The sequence below is a fragment of the Apodemus sylvaticus genome, chromosome 1, assembly GCF_947179515.1.
Source record: "Apodemus sylvaticus chromosome 1, mApoSyl1.1, whole genome shotgun sequence".
Classification (NCBI taxonomy): Eukaryota; Metazoa; Chordata; class Mammalia; order Rodentia; family Muridae; genus Apodemus; species Apodemus sylvaticus.
In genome coordinates, this window is record NC_067472.1 from 37,697,161 (window position 1) to 37,722,356 (window position 25,196).

Here is a 25,196-nt window from a genome sequence, read left to right on the forward strand (position 1 = left end):
TCCTAGATAACCAGCTAAGGTGGGGGATTTATCAAAGCACAAGAGTCTAAGCTGCTCTGGACAGCACAGCAATGTTTGTTCCTCTCTCTCTCTCTCTCTCTCTCTCTCTCTCTCTCTCTCTCACACACACACACACACACACACACACACACACCAAAATTAACTTCAATTAAGTACAGAGAGTAAAGCATTCCAGGCCTTCAGCAGAGTGTCTCTCTATAACAGCATTTAGAAATCACAGAAGTTTACATCTGAAAGGCACAGTTTACTAGCGTCTGAGATATCTCCGCTTTGTAGCTAAATTTTAAAAATAAACAATAAAGCTTTAGGGCACACACGTGAAGCACCGGTATGTGCACAGGCTTTGTTTATGCGCACCCAGACAGTATCAAAAGGTAAATGCCAAGGTTATTCCTACAGACTGGAACTAAGGGGCTGACTAAGGGAGTGTCGTTTCCCACCTTATATATTTTGCTAATGTTTGAATATTTTTTAGAAAATACTACAGGCTACTTTTTTCAATATTCAAAACATTTCTCTCACCAGACATGGTAATCCACACCTTCAATTCCAGGTACCCAAGTTGAAACTGCCTAGAGGTGTAGAGGTTTGGTCTGGTGCTGCTAGACACTCAAATGCTAAATTCTGTACCCCAAGATCTGGTTGCCCCTGACAACGACATCCTCAGGGATGAACAAATCCTCAGGTAACTCAAAACCCACCTACCTCTTGCATAACCATAGGCTTTAGCCTTTTATTGACCAATTAAATTGAGGGGCAAGGTTACATCATGTCATACGGTGTACATGAGAGTCTTCTTGTCCCTGAGGATCTCCATTTTGGGGACAAGGAGATCTTAGGGTACAGAACTTAGCAGCACCAGACAGACCCACTGCACAGAGGCACTCCTGTCTTCTGTGTTATAGTACATACCCTCCTATGAACACACCAGCTGTTCCTGTTGTTAGAGGCAAGAGTCACATAGATGTTCCTGTGTACTCAGAATAATAAGGCTAGTGAATCTCTGAGTTTGAGATCAGCTTGGTTTTCATAGAAAGTTCCAGGCTAGTGAGAGCTATATGGTAAGACTCTGCCTTGAATTTTTTCTTTTGCCCTAAATAATTGAACAAAAGAGAGAGGTAACGTATAGTGGTTGACATGTGAGTGCCTGCACCCTGGACAGCCTAGGGTAAGCCTCCTCCTTGTGCACAACGAGAAGTCACTACCCCATGCCAGCCCTCCAGTTCCCCACATTTTCCTCCCAGCTAAATGTTTCCATTTCCGTCTTCTGTGTCTCAGTTGGCAGGATGCCAAGGAGACATATATTAACAATAAAAAGGGAAGTCAGGGCTATCCAAGCAATACATGAGCAGAGGAGTGTCTAAACACTGAAGACCTAGCTATTGTTTCTTTCTTAAGGTCAGATATTGCAATGTTATCTTTTCTGGTCTCTAAATCCCATCTTGATGAAATGTCAAATTAGGAAACAGGCAAAGCCTGCCTGACATCCCGCCCGACACCCCGACACTCTCCACTGAAGCAGAGTGTGCCCCAGTGTAGAGAGAAGTTCAAGCAAAAGCAACAGTGGCACCCAGTCATGTGTTGAATGGTCATAAACCATGGGCACATGCAGCACCTGGCCCAGCAATGCAGAGTGCTCTACTGAAGGATGTCTTCAGGAATAGGCAAAAGCAGGCCAGCAGGCTATCCACTGGGCTCTTGTTAGAACTCAGCTGTGTTCTCACAACACTTGGCAAATCTGCCTGAGACTCCTCGGTGATCAGCCAGGGCAAGGATGACAAGAGTGTCATGTGATATCCCAAATGGGAAAAACCTGTGTCATGGCTTGAAGATTCTAATTCACTCTTTATAGTAAGGGTGAGTGCTCTGCTCACTCACTCACCGCATCCTTTGTCCTTGTGCACTGATTGATAATGTCCCCTCTTAAATGTGACCCCCACTGGGGTGACACAGAACATCATCCTCTCTAGTGGTTCCCCTTCTCATTGTTGTCCCAGAAGACGTTACAGAAGCAGTTGTAAGGGAGGAGAGGTTGGTTTTGACTGACAGTTTGAGGGGGACCGTCAGTCATCGTGATAGGGATGACTTGATCTGTGACAGTAGGAGCCTGTGGCCAGGCTTGTTTGTGTCTTAGCAGATCAGGAAGCAAAGAGCTTGGGACAGAAGCAGGGATGAGCTTCAACCCTCAAGACCCATCCCTCTTGGTTATGTCAGCCAGCTCTGTCCTACATCCCAAAGGATCCACAACTCCTATACTGGGTGGTTTTGTATGACAATTTGGCACAAGCTGGAGTTATCACAGAAAAAGGAGCTTCCCTTGAGGAAATACCTCCATGAGATCCAGCTGTAAGGCATTTTCTTTTGTTGTTGTTGTTTTTGTTTGTTTGTTTTGTTTGTTTTGTTTTTCGAGACAGGGTTTCTCTGTAGCTCTGTGTAGCCCTGGCTGTCGTGGAACTCACTCTGTAGACCAGGCTAGCCTTGAACTCAGAAATCCGCCTGCCTCTGCCTCCCAGAGTGCTGGGATTACAGGTGTGCACCACCACCTCCTGGCTAAGCATTTTCTTCTTTTTTTTTCTCTTTTCTTTTTTTTTTACATTTCAAATGATTTCCCCTTTTCTAACCCCCCACTCCCCGAAAGTCCCGGAAGCCCCCTTCTCTCCTTCTGTCCTCCCACCCACCCCTTCCCACTTCCCCGTTCTGGTTTTGCCGAATACTGCTTCACTGAGTCTTTCCAGAACAGGGGGCCACTCTTCCTTTCTTCTTGTACCTCATTTGATGTGTAGATTATGTTTTGGGTATTCCAGTTTTCTAGGTTAATATCCACTTATTAGTGAGTGCATACCATGATTCACCTTTTGAGTCAGGGTTACCTCACTTAGTATGATGTTCTCTAGCTCCATCCATTTGCCTAAGAATTTATGAATTCATTGTTTCTAATGGCTGAATAGTACTCCATTGTGTATATATACCACATTTTTTGCATCCACTCTTCTGTTGAGGGATACCTGGGTTCTTTCCAGCATCTGGCAATTATAAATAGGGCTGCTATGAATATAGTAGAGCATGTATCCTTATTACATGGTGGGGAATCCTCTGGGTATATGCCCAGGAGTGGTGTAGCAGGATCTTCTGGAAGTGAGGTGCCCAGTTTTCGGAGGAACCGCCAGACTGATTTCCAGAGTGGTTGTACCAGTTTGCAACCCCACCAGCAGTGGAGGAGTGTTCCTCTTTCTCCACACCCTCTCCAACACCTGCTGTCTCCTGAATTTTTAATCTTAGCCATTCTGACTGGTGTAAGGTGAAATCTCAGGGTTGTTTTGATTTGCATTTCCCTAATGACTAATGAAGTTGAGCATTTTTTAAGATGCTTCTCCGCCATCCGAAGTTCTTCAGTTGAGAATTCTTTGTTTAACTCTGTACCCCATTTTTTAATAGGGTTGTTTGGTTTTCTGAAGTCTAACTTCTTGAGTTCTTTATATATATTGGATATTAGCCCTCTATCTGATGTAGGGTTGGTGAAGATCTTTTCCCAATTTGTTGGTTGCCGATTTGTCCTCTTGATGGTGTCCTTTGCCTTATAGAAACTTTGTAATTTTATGAGGTCCCATTTTTCAATTCTTGATCTTAGAGCATACACTATTGGTGTTTTGTTCAGAAACTTTCTCCCTGTACCGATGTCCTCAAGGGTCTTCCCCAGTTTCTTTTCTATTAGCTTCAGAGTGCCTGGCTTTATGTGGAGGTCCTTGATCCATTTGGATTTGAGCTTAGTACAAGGAGACAAGGATGGATCAATTCGCATTCTTTTGCATGCTGACCTCCAGTTGAACGAGCACCATTTGTTGAAAAGGCTATCTTTTTTCCATTGGATGTTTTCAGCCTCTTTGTCGAGGATCAAGTGGCCATAGGTGTGTGGATTCATTTCTGAATCTTCAATCCTGTTCCATTGATCCTCCTGCTTGTCACTGTACCAATACCATGCAGTTTTTAACACTATTGCTCTGTAGTATTGCTTGAGGTCAGGGATACTGATTCCCCCAGACTTTCTTTTGTTGCTGAGAATAGTTTTAGCTATCCTGGGTTTTTTGTTATTCCAGATGAATTTGATAATTGCTCTTTCTAATTCTGTGAAGAATTGAGTAGGGATTTTGATGGGTATTGCATTGAATCTGTAGATTACTTTTAGCAAAATGGCCATTTTAACTATACTGATTCTACCGATCCATGAGCATGGGAGGTTTTCCCATTTTTTGAGGTCTTCTTCCATTTCCTTCTTCAGAGTCTTGAAGTTCTTGTCATACAGATCTTTCACATGTTTGGTAAGAGTCACCCCAAGATACTTTATACTGTTTGTGGCTATTGTGAAGGGGGTCATTTCCCTAGTTTCTTTCTCAGCCTGCTTATCCTTTGAGTATAGGAAGGCCACTGATTTGCTTGAGTTGATTTTATTACCTGCCACTTTGCTGAAGTTGTTTATCAGCTGTAGGAGTTCTCTAGTGGAGTTTTTTGGGTCACTTAGGTAGACTATCATGTCATCTGCAAATAATGATAGTTTGACTTCTTCCTTTCTGATTTGTATCCCTTTGACCTCCTTATGTTGTCAAATTGCCTGAGCTAGTACCTCAAGTACAATATTGAAAAGATAAGGAGAGAGGGGGAAGCCCTGTCTAGTCCCTGATTTTAGTGGGATTGCTTCAAGTTTCTCTCCATTTAGTTTGATGCTGGCTACCGGTTTGCTGTATATTGCTTTTACTATGTTTAGGTATGGGCCTTGAATTCCTGTTCTTTCCAAGACTTTAAGCATGAAAGGATGCTGAATTTTGTCAAATGCTTTTTCAGCATCCAATGAAATGACCATGTGGTTTTTCTCTTTGAGTTTGTTTATGTAGTGGATTGCATTGATGGATTTCCATATATTGAACCAACCCTGCATTCCCGGGATAAAGCCTACTTGATCATGGTGGATGATCGTTTTGATGTGTTCTTGGATTCGGTTGGCAAGAATTTTATTGAGTATTTTTGCATCGATGTTCATAAGGGAAATTGGTCTGAAGTTCTCTTTCTTTGTTGGATCTTTGTGTGGTTTTGGTATCAGCGTAATTGTGGCTTCATAGAAGGAATTGGGTAGTGTTCCTTCTGTTTCTATTTTGTGGAATAATTTGAAGAGTATTGGTGTTAACTCTTCTTTGAAGTTCTGATAGAATTCTGCACTGAAACCATCTGGTCCTGTGCTTTTTTTTGGTTGGAAGACTTTCTATGACTCCTTCTATTTCTTTAGGCATTATGGGACTGTTTAGATGATCTATTTGGTCCTGATTTAATTTTGGTATTTGGTATCTGTCAAGGAAATTGTCCATTTCCTCCAGATTCTCCAGTTGTGTTGAGTACAGGCTCTTGTAGTAGGATCTGATGATTTTTTGGATTTCCTCAGTTTCCGTTGTTATATCTCCCTTTTCAGTTCTAAGTTTGTTAATTTGGATACTTTCTCTGTGCCCTTTGGTCAGTCTGGCTATCTATCTTGTTGATTTTCTCAAAGAACCAGCTCCTGGTTTTGTTGATTCTTTGTATGATTCTCTTTGTTTCTACTTGATTGATCTCAGCCCTGAGTTTGATGATTTCCTGCCTTCTACTCCTCCTGGGTGAAATAGCTTCTTTTTGTTCCAGGGCTTTCAGGTGTGTCATTAAGCTGGTAATGTATGCTCTCTCCATTTTCTTTTTGGAAGCACTCAGGGCTATGAGTTTTCCTCTTAGCATTTCTTTCATTGTGTCCCATAGATTTGGGTATGTTGTGTCTTCATTTTCATTGTGTTCTAAAAAGTCTTTAATTTCTTTCTTTATTTCTTCTTTGACCAAGGTATCATTGAGTAGAATATTGTTCAATTTCCATGTGTATGTGGGTTTTCTGTTGTTTTTGTTGCTATTGAAGACCACTTTTACTCCATAGTGATCTGATAGGAGTCATGGGATTAGTTCAATCTTCTTATATTTGTTGAGGTCTGACTTGTGACCAATTATATGGTCGATTTTGGAGAAGGTACCATGAGGTGCTGAGAAAAAGGTATATTCTTTTGCTTTAGGATAGAATGTTCTACATATATCTGTTAAATCTAATTGGTCCAAAGCTTCAATTAGTTTCATTATGTCCCTGTTTAGTTTCTGTTTTCCTGATCGGTCCATTGCGGAAAGTGCAGTGTTGAAGTCACCCACAATTATTGTGTTAGGTGCAATGTGTGCTTTGAGCTTTAATAAAGTTTCTTTTACGAAAGAGGGTGCCCTTGCATTTGGAGCATAGATGTTCAGGATTGAGAGTTCTTCTTGTTGTATTTTTCCTTTGACCAACAAGAAGTGTCCCTCAGAGTCTCTTTTGATGACTTTGGGTTGAAAGTCAATTTTATCTGATATTAAAATGGCTACTCCAGCTTGTTTCCTGAGACCATTTGCTTGTAAAATTGTCTTCCAGCCTTTTACTCTAAGGTAGTATTTGTCTTTGACCCTTAGGTGTGTTTCCTGTAAGCAGCAAAATGTAGGGTCCTGTTTACGTATCCAGTCAGTTAGTCTATGTCTTTTTATTGGGGCATTGAGTCCATTGATGTTAAGAGATATTAAGGAATAATGATTGTTACTTCCTGTCATTTTTGACGTTATTTTTTAAATTTGATTGTTTAATTTCTTTTGGGTTTGATGAAAGGCTACTATCTTGCTTTTTCCAGGGTGAAGTTTCCCTCCTTGTATTGGTGTTTTCCTCCTATTATCCTTTGTAGGGCTGGATTTGTGGATAGATATTGGGTAAACTTGGTTTTGTCATGGAATATCTTAGTTTCTCCATCTATGGTGATTGAGAGTTTTGCTGGATATAGTAGTTTTGGCTGGCATTGTGTTCTCTTAGAGTCTGCATGAGATCAGCCCAGGATCTTCTAGCCTTCATAGTCTCAGGTGAAAAGTCTGCTGTGATTCTGATAGGTCTTCCTTTATATGTTACTTGGCCTTTTTCTCTTACTGCCTTTAATATTCTTTCTTTGTTTAGTACATTTGGGGTTTTGATTATCATGTGACAGGAAGTATTTCTGTTCTGGTCCAGTCTGTTTGGAGTTCTATAGGCTTCTTGTATATTCATGGGCATCTCTCTCTTTAGGTTAGGGAAGTTTTCTTCCATAATTTTATTGAAGATATTTGCTGGCCCTTTAAGTTGTAAATCTTCACTCTCATCTATGCCTATAATCCTTAGGTTTGGTCTTCTCATTGTGTCCTGGATTTCCTGGATATTTTAGGTTACAAGCTTTTTGCTTTTTGCATTTTCTTTAACTGTTGAGTCTATGGTTTCTATGGTATCTTCAGCATCTGAGATTCTTTCTTCTATCTCTTGTATTCTGTTGTTGATATTTGCATCTATGTCCACTGATTTCTTCCCAAGGCTTTCTATCTCCAAAGTTGTCTCCCTTTGAGTTTTCTTAGTTGTTTTTACTTCTGATTTTAGATCCTGGATGGTTTTGCTTAGCTCCTTCACTTGCTTGTTTGTGCTTTCCTGTAATTCTTTAAGAGATTTTTGTGTTTCCTCTTTCATGACCTCAGCCTGTTGACCAAAGTTCTCCTGTATTTCTTTAAGTAGTTTTTGCATTTCCTCATTATTGGCTTTTGTATTCTCCTGGATTTCTTTCAATGATTTTTGTGTTTCCCTTGCAAGGGCTTCTAACTTTTGATCCATTTTCTCCTGAATTTCTTTAAGTATGTCCTTCATGTGTTCCTGTACCAGCATCATGACCAGTGATTTTAAATCCAAATCTTGTTTTACTGGTGTGATGGGGTATCCAGGACATGCTGGTAAAGGAGAATTGGGTTCAGATGTTGCCATATTGCCTTGATTTCTGTTAGTGATGTTCCTGTGTTTGCCTTTTGCCATCTAGTTCTCACTGGTGTTAGTTGGTCTTGTCAATGCTGGACTCACCAGTGCAAGCTGCCCCTTCCCAGGTGGCCTCTGGTGCACAGCTTACTTCCTGCACTGCCTGGAGACAGGGTTCTGTTGCCCAGGCTGTTCAGACCCCGAAGCAGACACCTGAAGGCTCCTGCTGGGGCCCGTTGGATTCACCGGAGCACACCAACCTCTCCCCGCTGGCTGCCTGGAAGTCCCACTTGCCTCTTTCAGGACCTGGAGATGTGGTGTTGCAGCTCAGGCTGATCTGGATCCTGAAGCGGAGAGGTCTGAGGGCTACTGCCAGAGGCCTCAGGACTGAAGCCTAAGCTCTGTGCCACAGGAACGAGCTGTGCTGTGAGCTCCCAGACTGCCTCTGGGTGCACACCAGGTCTCCCACACTTCCTGGAGACTGAGTGCTGTGGCCCAGGCTGTTCAGATCCTAAAGCAGGCACCTGAAGGCTCCTGCTGGGGCCCACTGGATTTACTGGAGCACACAGACTTCTCCCTGCTGGCCTCCTGGAAGCCCCACTTGCCTCGCTAAGCATTTTCTTAATTAATGATCAAGAGGGGAGGGCCCCTTGTGGGTGGTACCATCCCTGGGCTCGTGGTCCTGGGTTCTATAAGAAAGCAAGCTGAGCAAGCCAGGGGAAGCAAGCCAGTAAGTAACATCCCTCCATGGCCTCTGCATCAGCTCCTGTTTCCTGACCTGCTTGAGTTCTAGTCCTAACTTCCTTTGGTGATGAACAGCAATGTGGAAGTGTAAACTGAATAAACCCTTTCCTCCCCAACTTGCTTCTTGGTCACGATGTTTGTGCAAGAATAGAAACCCTGACTAAGACACCTCCTAAGCTAGCACTCGTGGCAGTAGATGGAAGGTTTTAAACACCTTAGAGCCTGTGATGGACTTTTATCATTCAAAACATAACATAAATCCATTAGTAATATCTCCACACAGATGTGTTCTTTACACTCAAAAGGGAATTTACCCTAACTTCAGCCAAATCTATAGCACTTCAGAGCCATACATGCCGAACTTCAGAAGATGAGGCAGCTGCAAACATGGATTGTTTTCTCTGAAATCACCAAGCCATCTTTAAGATGACCTTCAACTTCTCACTGGGAAGCTATGGGGTCCATTCCTTGAGCTGATTCCAACTGTACTCTGAGGTTAAGAGAACAGCCACAGCATATTTCCTTTTTTCCATCCTAACAATATGCTTCTCCTAAAACTCCCTCCCCCGCCTCTCTCACTCAGGAAACTTTGCTCTCCAGTAACTAAGAAAACTGAGGCCAAGGGCAAGAGTTTCACGGTGCATTTACAAAAGCTTCAAGAGGTAGTAACCAAAGTGAGAGTGAGGGGATCAGAGACATCGACTCTGCCCCTTACCAGCTCTCAGACTTGGAAATATTTCTCTACTCTATGCCCCAGTTGATGCCATCTGTTGATGGCAGTCTTCCCTAGGGAGGCTAAGAGCAGGTTTAAATGAGTTGGTAGGTAGCATCTTTTGATAGGCAATAAAAAGGCAACTTGACCCTGGTTCTGTGGCTCTTTACTGGAGTGAACAGAGGAAAGCAAGCAAACTAGAGAGACAAGGATGGGTCTGCTTGGCAGATCTGACCACCGAATGAGCCTCTGTTTTGGAAACATAGTCAAAGAACAGCGTCCTACTACCTGAGGTAATGGTCATTACAGACAACGGTCAACCACCCTTTCCTAGATGCATGCTCTGGACACCCGCCTGCCCTATGTTTCTTCTTTGTTGACAGAGGTCAGAACAGAGCAGCTTCGATCACACTAGGAGTTCAGGAGTGAGCTCAATGGCTGCTATGCTGAATACTGCTCAACAGCGCAGCCACCAAGAGGGAAATAATGACACTCCTGACTGCTGTCACTCGTTCATTGCCATGGTTCCCCAGAGCCTTTCTCTGGGCATGCTACTGAAGAGCATTGCCTGTGACTTCCTCAGCCAGTCTATCACCAATCTTTTTGTTGTTGTTGCTGCTATCGTCAAAACAAATTGAATGTTTTGAGGAGCCAGAGATCTTTATTAGATTGTATCTATGAACAAAATACAAATTAGACTTGAACAGTATTCTTTTTTCTTTTTAATTCCAACTTTGTTCACTTTCTTTTGCTTTCCTTCTCATCTAAATCAAATCCCTGGGAGTTTAATGACTTTCACCTAATACTGTATGTATTGTCACACAGTTTGCTCTGGATATGGTGTTGATTCTGCAAAAGGAAAGAGGACATTGGCATTCTAATTACTAGCAGGGTGTTCTGGAAAAGCACCTTTTAGCTCTAAGCATATTTATCAGTCTTCTCAGCACTGATTGAAACCTGCCATTCAGTCTTTACACAGCCACCAGGAGCATTAAATGATGTTGATGCAAGGACTTCAGACACTAAGCTGAAATTTCTATCAGATGCCTGAGGATGCCAAGCAGGTGACATCAGTGTGTCATCTGAGTCCTGTGTCACACAACAGAGAAAGGTGGTGCCTGTGCAAGACATTCAAAGTCAACCGTTTTCTAAAAAAGGGATTCTGAAAGAGTAGAAGAAAATGTCAAATTGATCTGCATTTGAGTGGGCTGTGTAGCTTCATGTATGTTACTGAATCTCTTTGAGGTTTAACCTTATACATCCGTGAGATAAAGGTTGTGGCCTGTTTCTCCAGCCACGGAGATTTCAGAACAGGGAAAGCTCATTCAGGAATCAGATTCAATCTCCCTGTGTAAATATTTCGCTTGCTTTCTCCTCCAGGGAGCATTGTTTCCTGTTGATTCTCTCCCAAGGTGCTGAGGTCTCTAAGTGTGAGCTGGATCCAGGACAGTGTTAGGAAGAAGCATGAAGACCAGGTAGTCAGGAAGCCTGCCAAGACTGAGCTGTCTTTGTCTTCACACTGCCCTTTGTCAGAAAGCTGACATAGAGGCCCAGTCCAAGAGTGGACTGTGACTTCTTCAGCCAGTCTATCACCAATCTTTTTATTGGTGATTTGTCAAAAGTCCCTTTTGACACTCAGAAATGGTAAGCCACACAACAGCATATGCCCATGATGCTCTGAAACCAATGTCTGTCTGTCTGTCTATCTATCTAATCATCTATTTATCTAATCATCTAATTATCTATCTAATTATCTATCTAATTGTCTTCTAATCATCTACCTATCTTATTATCTGTCTATCTATCTATCTATCTATCTATCTATCTATCTATCTATCTTCTATCATCTACCTAACTACCTTCTTGCCTACCTACTGAACTTTAATATTTACCTATCTGTGCATCTTTTCTTTCCTTCCTTCTTTCTTTCTTTCTTTCTTTCTTTCTTTCTTTCTTTCTTTCTTTCTTTCTTTCTTTCTTCCTTCCTTCCTTCCTTCCTTCCTTCCTTCCTTCCTTCCTTTCTTTTTTTTCAATACAGGGTTTCTCTGTAGCCCCGGCTGTCCTGGAACTCACTCTGTAGACCAGGCTGGCCTTGAACTCAGAAAGGATTACGGTTAGGGTTAGTCAGGTTTAGAGTTAGGGTTAGGGTTAGGGGTCAGGGGTTAGGGGTTAGAGTTAGGGTTAGGGTTAGGCCTGCCTCTGCCTCTTAAGTGCTGGGATTAAAGGTGTGTTCCACCACTGCCCGGAGCATCTTTTCATTAAGGATAGCTACCAATTCCTAGGTGACACTAGGCACTGACATTCCTAAACCAAGGCATCCCACCCCTAGTATTATATTATGCAAGAATACTTTTTTGACTTAAAATTTGAAGGAAAAAAATCCATCCATAGTTTCAAGAAGGAAAGGGTGAATACATGCAGACTAGCAAACATCTCCCTTTTCTCTAAATGTGGGATCAGACTTTCATTCTTGTTTCTGTCATGACCACAGAGAATAAGGAAGACCCATCTATCACAGGGGTTTCTCCATGATTTTTCTCATATATTCAAAATAGTCTGAAGTTTTAAGTCTTTCTCCAGTCAGAACACAGTTTGTGTTTTCTCTTATGAGTCCAGGAGTCCAGGAAAAGTAACAGTGGGGGTCTGTGCCGCTGTCCTCATGTGGTGGCAAAATGCCAGACACCAGCAACTTGTCAAACAGGTCATCTGGGCTCACACTGTCACCACTCATCATAGCCCATCACAGTGGGAATTGTCTGGTGTTCTTTGATTCAGTGGGCAAGAATTTTATTGAGTATTTTTGCATCGATATTCATAAAGGATACTGGCCTGAAATTCTCTTTCTTTCTTGGATCTTTGTGTGGTTTTAGTATCAGCATAATTGTGGCTTCATAGAACGAGTTGTGTAGTGTTCCTTCTGTTTCTATTTGGTGGAATAGTTTGAAGAGTATTGGTGTTAAGTCTTCTTTGAAGGTCTGATAGAATTCTGCACTAAAACCATCTGGTCCTGTGCTTTTTTTTTTTTTTTTTTTGGTTGGAAGGCTTTCTATGACCCCTTCTATTTCTTTAGGAGTTATGGGTCTGTTTAGATGATCTATTTGATCCTGATTTAATTTTGGTACTTGGTATCTGTCTAAGAAATTGTCCATTTCCTCCAGATTCTCCAGTTGTGTTGAGTACAGGCTTTTGTAGTAGGATCTTTAGGAGGAGGAGGAGGAGGAGGAGAAGAAGAAAGCCTTCCCCTCCTGCATACTGGCAGAGAAGCTACCAGAGCTGAAATATATAGTACAATCAAAGATGAGCTGCCTAATAAGATGTAGAAACAACGTATCAAGAAATCTGGAGCTGTGTATAACTTTACTCATACATGGAAGCTATTTAAGGGTCAATTTCTTGTCTTCCCAGCCATTTAAAGATGGAAAGACAAAGACACAATTAGATTCCCTCTGGAATGAGATGGAAATGCATGTATCTCTGTGCATTGATGCAAGCATTTCCATCGAGTACATGTGTTGACCCAGATGCTAATATGCCAACCTAAGGGTCAGATCTTCTATCCAACCATAAAGCATATGCAAATGACAAAATGGAGGTTCGTTCTCCAGCTAGAGGAGCCTTGGGAACTGAAATGCTGGAGTACCCTTATGCTGAGATGGCACACTAGTGAGTTCAGTCTTTTGTTTCCCTCAGCAGATCTGGTCGTGAGGCTTATGGAGAGTGGAAAATACAGAATGAGTGTGCTGTTGACATAGGCACATCCGTGTCAAGGACCTCAATGTCTCGGACCCATGGAAATGAGAAAGCCTTCCCCATGAGATATAGAGGGATGGCAAAGCCTTCATTTGGTCAAAGTATGAATGTTAGTGGTGTTCAAAGAAGCCATCAACCCCAGCTTCCTCCTCAGATATGATTGCGGCCTGAGGCTGCCCCCTATAGAAATCCCCTACCCAGATTAGCTAAACCTTCCTTTCTGTTCGGCTGTATATCATGACCCCACCCCCGCCTTGTTCATTTGTGTACTACAAACCCATTTCCTCAATTTCGATATTTGAAATAAACACATTGAGTTTATCAGTTGCTAATGGTAGTAGTATGTCCATCAGAGCACATGGCTTGTCCAATCCCAGCTTTTCTGTACATGTGACTGTGTGTCTGTCCTTCCTCCATTGCCTCATAGTCAGGTTTACTCCAGTCAGGTTTTCAGGACCAAGCCACATAGGACTTCGCAAAGCCTTTTAAGGATTAATTCTCCAGCTTTCCTTTCAAATCTGCCGAAGAATTTCAATGTGTTGACAGCCCCATTAGTGACTTCTAAAACTCATGACATTTGTGAGAGAAGTCCTACTAAGAGCTGGAGTCTAATTCTTACCCTTTGCACCAGATGCCTCCTGGCTTAGTTGACCATTAGAGGTGTGTGTCTGTGTGTCTGTGTGTCTGTGTGTCTGTGTACATGTGCGTGTGTTGGATATGGAGTACCAGCTTAACACCTCGCCTTCCAGAAACAATAAGTGCTTCCAGTTGTCTCATAACATGACTTCATCCTAAGAACAATAACAGCCAAAGATGCCAAAGGATGCCAAAGGAATCCTTGGAGGAGAAGCCCCAGGCTCCATCCTCTCACTCAGGAGCAGGACCACTCCATGAACAGCAGGTGTCCTCAGACACAGGAAGACAAGTCTAACAGAGCTCAACCAAATGGACTGACTTCGTTTTAAAGTCAGTAAGCTTGGAGCTGTTATGTGCAATAACTCACTGACACATCTACAAATGTCCATGTCCTTCCAATGCATTTCTTTTCTGACCAGCAAGATGATTGAGCAGGTAAAGGTACTTATTGCTAAACCTAGGATCTGAGTTTGATGCCTGGAACCCACATGGTGGATAAAGAGAACAGATTCCCACAAGTGGTGGTCCTCTGGCCTCCACACAGACACACAAAGTCACCCATAAATAAATGAATGAAACATAAAACAAATTCCTTTTCCTGTAAATTCTTAAGACTGCAAGAAGAAAAAAAAATCTCTCATTCATGCTTTCCCTATTTGTCTCCCACTAGTTTTGAAGAATGGGATCATACCACGTGATCCCATTTTATGGGGTCTTTTGTGATCTATTTTATTTTAGTTTATGACTGAATTTGAGCATCTTCACCTAACAATAAATCAGACACAGTAAAGAAAGAAAATCCACCCCCAAATGCTCCTTGAGTCTCAGCCCAAATGAGGTTTCTCTTCGAGATCATGGCCCCTGGCCAGATGTTATTCTCAAGTTGGCCTTCCAAGATCTGTTCTGTCCAGCAGGAAGTGTCCCAGTACATGTTGGATGGCAGAGATATTTTTCACAAAGGACAGAGCCGTGCCTAGTGTGCCACTGTTGACCTTTATGGAGAAAGAAAGTAACGATTTTTTTTTTATCCACAATGTCCCTTTTCCAAGTGTTTAAAAGCATGCAGATGGATGTCGTTATATTACATTACAATGTTTTCTTACATTAAAGGAGGGTTTTCTTAACAGTAAAGTAAATGTATCACATTAGGGGATAATAGGGTTTCTTGACATGACCTTCCCCCCTCTGCCGAATTTGAGCCATATCTGTCTTTATTCTGCAGTAACTGCGGGGAGAGTAGATCAGGAATGGGAAGAAGACATGAAAATATAAGGAGGCTTTCTTCGGACAAAGAAAGTTTTAGTGGTGAAAAAATAAGAGTAAATAACAGAGGAATGTGATTGAAGTGCATTGTATATGTATGAGTTATGAAAAAATGAATAATTTTTAAAGGTTAGAAATGAAGTGGCAAGACCACTGGAGTGGTCCACTCCAGCACTGACCACGACAATGCTAAGCAAGCAAGATCCTTAGGATCAGCCTTGATCGCATCTGTGAAATGGGAATGTTGCTGCTCCACTGCCGAGGAGGCGGGGGCTGTGGAAGAGGACAGTGTGTCCGGTGCACAATTTAAAAAGAAAAATAAAAGCTGCTTTACCTCTGCTCCACTTGTAGCTGTTTCTAGAGCTGGTGCCTCTAACTTACCAAGATTCCCCTGTGCTTCTCAACAGGGATACAGGATGCTCTGCGCCTTAGCATTAATGCTCTGCAGTCCACGCACCATGATACAAGAAGGGCAGCCTGTGCATTTGCCCAGGGTTGTGTTCCTCCAATCTGCCAAGGGAACAGTGAAGCTGTGCATCTCAGGACCACAGCTACTTGCTTACTTAATACCATTATTTGGAGATCCAGGGTGCTGCTGCTCTGGAGGAATTTGCAACCAACTGGGAGAATTTGAAAGCCTTTCCCCTATAGGAGGCAGATGTGGAAGTCTAACCTGCTAAAGGTTTTTTTTTTTTTTAAGAAGATAAAACTAAGACATTATTTTAGTGCCCCACCCCCAGTCATAGCTGGGTCACAGCCATGGAAGAGTACAGCATTCAAAGTCACAGTGGTGTAATTATATACACTGTCCGTTGTGTGCTTCAGTGAGCATCCTTCCCAAGGCTGCCACACCTGCTCAAACACCTGCCCAGTGAGTGAGGACTGGCTTGGAGAAGTGTTTAATGGCTTAGCCAAGGGCATGCCAGGTCAGCTATCTCTGCCTGAGGACAATGGAGCCTTGTTTAACCTCCTAGGAAGTACTTTTATTATTTTTGGTGAGTTCTATTGAGCTTTCTGAAGAAGAGGGAGAGAAAAAAAAAGGCAGATAAAGAGAAGCTGAAAAAACAATCAGCTGTCAGTGTCTGTGGCTTGTTTGGTATCACAGAGACTGAGAAAAACACAGGAACATGTAACAGTTGCTCCTGCGTGCTTAAAAAGGTTTTGAAGTGCAATGCCACAGTACAAGACAAAGGAGTGTAAACATTCTGGGGTTTTTTGAATGGAGAAAACTAACATCAACATTGTGTCTGAACGCCCTCTACATTCACAGAAGAGCTAGCTAGATTCTCTATTCAGGTACTTGTCTAAAGCTCAGCGCTAATAACATTTGCCTAGCAGGTGCAAGACCTTAGGTTTAATTCCCCAACATGTCCCCCTAGATACAAATACATATTTTATGTTATCGCATGGCATCTGTTCAATCTCCATCTTGGGGTAGAGTACAAATATTTATAAATATTTTCATCATTTTAAATATTTCTTAAATTTCTACAAATGCTTTACAAATGGAGTCACTGGCTCTTCAAGAACTGCAGCGGCTTGGGATGTGATAACGAGGCGACTAATGACGCATACTTGGAAGTCACAGGGACACAGCCAGAATGACACTGATGAGCAGAGCGATCTTAGGTAAACTGGATGACTTTGCTAAAGCTCATTGTGTCCTCTAAAGAGGGCAGGAAAAGCTAACGAGCCACCTTTCTTGTGGAGACTCATGGGTCCCACACACACTGTCCAGGCCATAGTATGTAGCATACAGGCATACTAAATCGAGCTTTGCCACCTGTCTCCTCAAAGTCTGCACGCAGCGAGGTAGTGGCAATCATGCTGCTAACTCTGGTTGGATTATCTACCAATAAAAGGGAGGCAGAAGACAGGAACTCAGCTTGCCATGGGCACAGGGCAGGTGTTGAGCATTGTTAAAGCCCTCTTTAGATCGATATTACTGTTACTGATAAGTTTTAACTGAAAGTGTTCCTTCAGGTGTTCATTTCCCTGTAAGTAAATCCAAGACACTGGGGGATGGGACAATTTGACTTTCAGATTGCTAACAGTTGGGCTCTTCCCTTGCTACCCTTACTGCCTTGAGCAGAATGACTGAGGCCAATCACCAGCAGGCTGCCCTATGCCAACACCTGCTGTGTTGACCTCTCCATAGGTGTCTTGAGGAAACTACACAACAATCGCTGCTGCTTGAAACCTCTGCTGATGTTGCCCCTAGACGAGGCTGTTCCTAACAGTTCGTACTGGAGTTTCTGCTCTCCTGAATCTTGCTAAGCTTTAGCTACCTCTGCAAGCATTTCAGTGTGGGCCCCGTCCCCGTCCCCTGGTGGTCTGGCAGAGCAAGTGCTCTGACTAGAATGGAAGGACTAACTGCGTGATTGTTTCAGACGCAAACTCTGATTTGTAGGAAAAGTTTGCTGCAGTTGGTGTGAACACCCCCCACCAGGCAGGTTAGTTACTTTTTTGTGTCACTCCGTCAACACACCTGCCACAGGCAGTTCGAAGGGAGATCTGCTTTTGGCTCACATGTTGAGGGTACAGCGAATTGACAAGACGATGATGGTCTAGCATGCCCGCAGTAGGGAGTTTGCCTTGCTTTCTCCATTTTATTTAGTCTGGGACCCCAGTCCATGGAATAATGCCACCTATATTTCAACTGGGTCTTCCCCACTTGAATAACATGATGTAGAGACTACTTCACACACACACACACACACACACACACACACACACACACACACGCCCAGAAGTTTGTCTCCTGCATGATTCTAGATTGTGTCAAGTTGACCATCCATATTAACCACTGGCTATGACAGTTCTGGTATGAAGTGCTGGTTGGCTCACTTGGTAAACCAGCAAGTTCCTCTCATGGTGCTACATTAGGTCCCTAAAAGGCTTCTTTCTGGGGTCTTTTTTCCCTACATTTTATAGAGTATGTGGAACTGATAACTTGAAGAAATAACAATAAACAAACAGCAGAGCAGCCAGTCATGGGTTGCAAACACAGTGGAATGACCAGCTACCTGGTAGTTGGAGAAGAGGCAGAGCTGAATGGTGTTCAGGGAAGGCTGCAATACTGCTGGCTGCACTAACAAGGAAGACAAGGACAAGTGGCCAACATCAGCCAGAGTGAAAGCAGAGAAATTGCCTCCCAAAGGGTGGCAGCTGTGACAGTGACCACAAAGATAAGAGATGGCTCAGCAGTTCAAAAGAGTAGCCAGAGTAAGAATGAAAGGACCAATACAGGGGGACTGGAAGGGAGGATAGATTGCTGAGGATGAGGGTAAGTAGACTAAACTGGACATTTCTGGGTTCTTTGGAGACTCGGGTTATAATGATGTTTTGCTAAAGCAGACACAGGTGAAAGGATGTTTTACTGAAGCAGAAAGGCGAAAGATGTTTTGTTGAAGCAGAGACAAGTGAAAGGATGTTTTGCTATAGCAGACATGTGAAAGGATGAGAGATGTTTAGAAAGAATATAAATACAACCCCATTGACAATAGAAGCTCAATACTGGTTCACTTTGCTCTGTCTCGCTAGTCTTCACTGAAGACACACGTGTTGGTTCACCTTACATTGCGTTGCTGAGCTTCACTCATGGTGACTTTATAAAGAAAGACTCACCAAAGAACTTCTCGTGAAGTTCCTGTGGCTTCTGTCACGTCTGTGGACTCAGATGATTGGGGAGCCTCGAGGTTTCTTCTGGATTGAACTGCCCTTGCTGATTCATGTGTGGTGTCTGCCGAGTGGACTGGACTGCAGCTGCTGATTCGTGTTTGGTGTTTGCTAGTGGACTGGACTGAAAACAATGAAGACTGGAATCACCCCCAAAGAATTATTTTTAAACAGGTCCACGTCCCATGTATCCTAATAACCTTTCTTTTCTACTACATCTGATGGGTGGTGGGCTAGAGGAGAGGTTGAACCCTTATTAAAGTAGGCTGTGAAAATTATATGCCTACAGTAGACAGATGGGATGAGTCAGGATGTCATTTGCTTTTGTTGTTGCTATGATCTACACAGTTGACAAGAAGTAACTCGGGGGAGAAAAGTTTCTTTGGGGGTCATACTTCATGGAGATAAATGCAGTATAGCAGGGAAGTCGTGGAGGGAGATGGTACCTGATAGCCAGAGTATGTGCATGGGATGTCTCAACTCACATCTCTGGGAAATAGAAAGCAGAGAGAGATAGATGCTAGTGTTCAGGTCAAATTCCTTTTCTGCTTATTCTACATGGTGCCACCCACATATATGGTGAATCTTTCCCCTCAGTTAATTCTCTGAACTGCCCTCACGGGTAAAGGCAGAGGTATTCCTTGATTTCCTGGGTCATTAGTAGCCCAGACAAGTAGTCAATGAGATTAACTATTTCATGCAGGCCCTAGTCACTAGATGAGTCTCAGAGAGCTGTCAAATCCATAGAGTCAGATATCCCAGACTTAGGAACTGTAGCATTGGCTGCTGTCAAGAGTTGAGGAATCCTAATTCCATGCTCTTCCAGAAGCTGAGAAATCCCAATTTTATAGGCCTCTGTAAGAACTGGGCCTTTTGTGAAGCTAGGGTCTTGATGCCTGAAGCCTGTGTGAGACCTTTAGCACTGGATGGTGCCACCTGCCCGTCCCAAGTGCCTGCTTATACCATTCACTGTGATGAAAGTCTGAGGACATAAAGGTGCCAGAGGCCATCTCGTAAAGAGCTTTGCCTCCCCACAGCTTCTATCAGGATAGAGCCAAAGGCCCCAGCGTGCTGACCAGTAGGCTCCCACACAGTTTCCAAAAGCTAGATGGGAGAAAGGAGCTGGACATGGGAAATGGTAGGTAAGGGAGAGCATTGGTTCGTCAGCGGGATGGGCTGGTCCCTTTGCATCTCCAGACTTATCCCATGTGAATCCTCTGCCTCCCTCTTGAGTCCTGAAGAAAGGTCTGTGTGTTGTGTTGAGAAACATTGCTTTTTAATAATGAGAAGAGACTTGTTGGGGCTTCTAAGATGAAGGGACAGTACAGGGTTATATTCATTGTTACAGCTTTGCATGTTCTCTCTGGAACTATTGCTTTTTCTCACACCCCACCCCTCCTCTCCCTTTCAACTGTTATCACAGGCCTCATTCTTCAAAGGCCTACTCACATAGCATCAGACTCTTCTGGTCTTCCCTTTCTCTGGGTGCAGAAGAATTTTTTTAATGCTTACATGTAATTGATTTGCATTTCATAAGGGCTCATTCTTCACAATAATGATCATGTTCTTTTTTCTGCCACAGAGTTTGATATTGTCATGAACCCAGAAGGCCCTGCATAGCTAAGGGCTATGTGGTGAGTCTCTGCTGAGAACTGGGCCAACTGTATCATTTGTGAAACACCCACCTGCTAGTGAAAGCCAACCAGAGAAGCTGGCAGAAAAGAAGTCTTGATCTCCACTGTATTTTATACTTAGGAGGCACGATGACAAAGGTTAGCAGTGTGAGTGTGGAGGGGCTTGGCGGCAAAATGGTTCACAATCTATGGACCTCGTGAGCTGTTTGCCAGCCTTAAGAAAGACAATGAGAAGGCAGGCGGTGGTGGCGCACGCCTGTAATCCCAGCACTCTGGGAGGCAGAGGCAGGCGAATTTCTGAGTTCGAGGCCAGCCTGGTCTACAGAGTGAGTTCCAGGATAGCCAGGGCTATACAGAGAAACCCTGTCTCGAAAAAACCAAATCCACAAAAACAGAAAAAGAAAGGAAGGAAGGAAGGAAGGAAAGAAGGAAGGAAGGAAGGAAGGAAGGAAGGAAGGAAGAGAAAGAAAGAAAGAAAGAAAGAAAGAAAGAAAGAAAGAAAGAAAGAAAGAAAGAAAGAAAGAAAGATAGAAAGAAAGAAAGATAGAAAGAAAGAAAGAACAGGAGAGTAGGCGTGACAGCAGAGCCTGCCATATCCTAGGAACTCAGGTAGTCTCAGAGATGAGAAATGGCGAAGTGAAATACACATCCGGAGTGGGATATTATCAAGTTATTTTAAGGTATTTGGTGGTCAGGGCTTGGTTTATGATTGACACTCTCCTGTCTGTGCCAGTCTATATGCAAGACAGAGGAAGAAAATCGGGGCTGAAGTAAGCGAAAGGAACATGCTTCCATGCCTGGGAAGAAACTCTAGAGTCAAGGCTACCATTGGCATTTCCTCCCTGAGAGCCAAGCTAACAGAGTTCCAGGGGGTGAGCCTGCGGTGTGTTCTTCCCTGAGAGCCAAGCTAACAGAGTTCCAGGGGGTGAGCCTGTGGTGTGTCATTGTTGCAGACTCTGTTAAGAAGATAGTATGGAGGCCTCTGAGCCATGGTGGATGGTGTGAAGGACCCAATGCCAATGACCAACGTCTGAGGTAACTCTAGGGTAAACAGGTTGGCATAGTTGATATCAGAGGCAGAACACAGGCTGGAGAGATGGCTCAGCCATTAAATCCATATGAGTATGATTTGCCACAGGAGAGCCAGGTGTTCTTTAGACAAGTATTTATTTGTTTCAGTGGTGGCAGGTTCCAGTAGAAATCTCAAGCTCTAAGTTACAGATCCTGTCCTCTTTATTTTTAGGGGAAGGTGTCAGAAAGGGAAACAAGGGGATGCACTGAAAAGGCTCCTATTCCGAATTTAACCTATATTCTGTCTGACTATGGCTGGAACATGGAGTTGCCACTTGACAATGGAATATCAGACCGATCGCATCATATGTGTCCCCTGTACTCAGGCAGTCGCAGTACTGAGTCGTGCTTGGCTGGACCTTGGATGTGGTCATCAACCTTGCCTGGGTGACGATGAAAGATGGACCTCACTTCAGACAGTGATAAGGTACGTGTGCTAATACCAGTGCGAGCCAGTCCCAGAAGGTTCCTTCCATGCATGCCTGCTTTGCCAGAAACTGTACTTTGATGCATCTCACTGGCCTTACATCTTTCGAGTGACGAAGGTACTGTGTGACCTTCCTTTCACAGAGGAGGTGCCAGGGGCACAGAGAAGTTAGGTTCCCACCTAGAGTCACACAGACAGACCTAAGTACAGATTGGCCTGATCTCAATGTCTCAGCTCTTTCTATCACGCCGTCCCTGTCATGGTTGTGTGGATGTGAACATAGAGTACCTCTGGGGACAGGGCAGTATAAAATCCCAAGGAGAAACAGCCAGAGGCCTGCATCCAACCATGCTTGCAATATAGTCACAGACAAAACAATGACCTACCTAAAATTACCGAAGGAGAAGAAGGGCTATTTTCTAAAGACAGCAGTAGTCCTCAGGGTGGAGACTGAGATAGCTTCCTGATGCAGGGTGCTCTGTGAAAAGGCCTTGGCTAAGCCAGTGCTCAGCAGATTTGTGAAGGGAGGGCTTTCCACTTCTGAACTTCTGGGAGAGGAAGAAAAACCTCCATTTATATTTAAACTCATTACAGTCACATGTCTGACTCGAGGCATTGAACTTAATTTCTAACGTATCTAATGCAAAGTAGTCTGATTCCTACTGTGCATTCTTCTTGCTTCTTCTCGGGCCTGTGCCCAGTATAAGCACCCCTGCCCTGCCTGCTTACAGCTGGTCAAACACTGCTGCCTTCCTACCTAGGACTTCTGGGCCCTCTTCCCTCCGCAGCATGTCTGCCCAGCCCCAGTCCTCATCCTCTCACCCAACCTGCCTTTCCTCAGCCCTCTGCTTGCAGCTGGAGAGCTTGTTCTTCCAGGGATGTCATCTGGAACTTCTTGTCTTGTCATTCTCTCTCCACAATCCAGGAACGTTTCTCGGCTGAGTGTGTGTGAGCATGAAACTGGGATCTTTAGTTTCAAGAATGCTTTTCTAGATTTCGGAGTTAGACGTAGGTTACGAAACCAGTAACTGTATCTCTCCTCTTAATAGAAATCAGGGGCTATTTCTGATATGTTCTACATTTGTTCCAAGTCCCTAACATTAAATAGTTTAATAAATAAATTAGTAAATAGTCTGTGCCTAAAAAACCTGAATGAATGAATGAATGAGTCCTCCTGTCCTGATTCCCATACTCTCTGTTTGCCTCTTCATTCTCTTTGGCTTTACTTGCCACCATTTTCAACAATCCTTTACTAATGGGATTTACAAAGTGTTCTGTGGTTTCAAAGCACCTTCACACAAAGAGTGACAATTTCAGTCTCTACCACAGCTCTCTATGATACATAAATATCCATCAATCTTCTCCAAAACAAGATTTTCAGCATAAAAACAGTCCCCACTACTTAGATGACCATAAGAGATTGTGACCTCATTTAAATGTCAGGCCTAAGTAGTTAATTGCTCTTTGGGAATTAATTATTCTATCATCATTGTAATTTAACATGCCTATTCAGACAAACAACAAACAGGCCTTGGAAGATGCCTTAATACTGCCCTTGCTCTCCCTTCCGAATATTGCTTTCTGAATCCAATGCCAGGCTCTTGGCCATAATTTTATAGCAATTTTGTAGCAAGTGGTTCTTGGGCTTGAGCAGGTATAAGAACCACCTGAAAGTTTGTCACAGCACAAATTGTTGAGTCCATTGTCCGAGTGCTGGCATCAGGAAGTCTTGTTTGCAATAATCTGTCTTAATTAGGATCTCTAGTTCTGCGACAAAACAACATGAACAAAAGCGAACTTAGGAAGGAGAGGGTTTACTTGGCTTACACTTCCATATTTTGGTCTATCACTGAGGAGGGTCAGGGCAGGAACTCAAATTGGGCTAGACCGTGGAGACAAGAGCTGATATAGAGGCTAGAGGGGAGTGCTGCTGACTGGGTGGCTCGTGGCTGACTCAGCCTGACCTCTATTAGTACACAGAATCGTTAGCCCAGGGATGGTACTGCCCTCAGTGAGCTGGGCACTTCTACAGCAACATATCATCAGTCATGAAAATGCCCCACCGCTTTGCCCACGGGCCAGTCTGGTGGGGATAGTTTCTCAGTTGAGGTTCCCTCTTCCTAAATGGCTCTAAGTTAGACAAGTCGACACAAAACGCACATACACTATTGACAACAAGAGCTGTAAAAACTCTCTGTTGGAATAGTTCTTGCATTTCTCATGGGTCAGAAGAGCTGAAATGGCAGTGACCTTTGCAGAATGTCATGTAGTAATGGCATGTTTAATTTCTTCCTGGAGTAACCTTACCTCTCAATGGGGTTGGGTGGAGACTGGTGCAATTCAAGAGGGTGAATCTACGTTACAGAAATTGGCATGCTCAGGTTCCAAAAGTTGATTTCTGGAAACAAAGATTTTATTAGACCACTGTGTGCCATTCTCTGCACTGTAGAGAGAAAAGAGGGCATGCAATATATTTCTGTTATGCATACAAGTTTCTCAGTTACCAATATTTCTTACTCATTATCCATTTTCCTACTGTCCTGAGATCATACTGTCAGGAGATCATAAAAATCATCAGCCAGACTTTCCTTTCCTCAGCAGCCTCCAAGGCACTCGGTTCATCCCGAGAAGCTAAGGCCGCGTTGGGATAAGGCCCTCACTTCATCCAGCGACTAGCACCCTGCCAGCAGTCCAAATATGGCTGCATCTACTCCGCCCTCATCCTGCATGAAGATGACGTGACGGTCACGGAGGATAAGATCAATGCCTTCATTAAAGAAGCTGGTGTCAATGTTGAACCTTTCTGGCCTGTCTTATTTGCAAAGGTTCTGGCCATTGTCAACATCGGGAGCCTCATCTGCAATGGAGGGGCTGGGGGCCGCTCCAGGAGACACGCCTGCTGCTGGTCCTGCCCCACCCACTACTGCTGCCCCCACTGAGGAGAAGAAAGTGGAAGCAAGGAAGAATCTGAGGAGTCAGAAGATGACACAGGCTTTGGTCTTTTTGAATAAACTGCATTTGTTAACATGTCCAACAAAGAGCTGAACCTGTTTAAAAAAAATAATAACATCAGCCACGCATGATGGCACATGTCTTTAAACTTCCGGGGGCGGGGCAGAGATAGGCGGACCTAGTCTTCAGCCCATGTCAGAGCCGGGGCCACATAATGAGACCCTATCTTTAAAAAAGTAAAGTCTCAGAAGGACAAATTATGCACATTTTTCCTCATACACAGAACCTAGACTGAAAACTTCGTGTGCATGTGTCGTGTTTCCACGTGTGTGCGTTAGTAGCTGTTGACTGGAAGGGGATAATGAGAGGGGGAAGATATGTGAAGGGAATAGACTACACATAACAAGACAGCAGAATGAGCGTTTACTGGAGAAAGAAAAGGAACCAGCGGGAGGAGGGCAGTGCAGAAGGGAA

General features: G+C 43.5%; 1 pseudogene; it reads left to right on the top strand.

Annotated features, from left to right (window-relative positions):
* Positions 1–24,781, top strand: part of LOC127682559 (60S acidic ribosomal protein P1-like) — a 30,835-nt pseudogene extending 6,054 nt beyond the window's left edge.
* Positions 24,782–25,196: the final 415 nt, after the last annotated feature.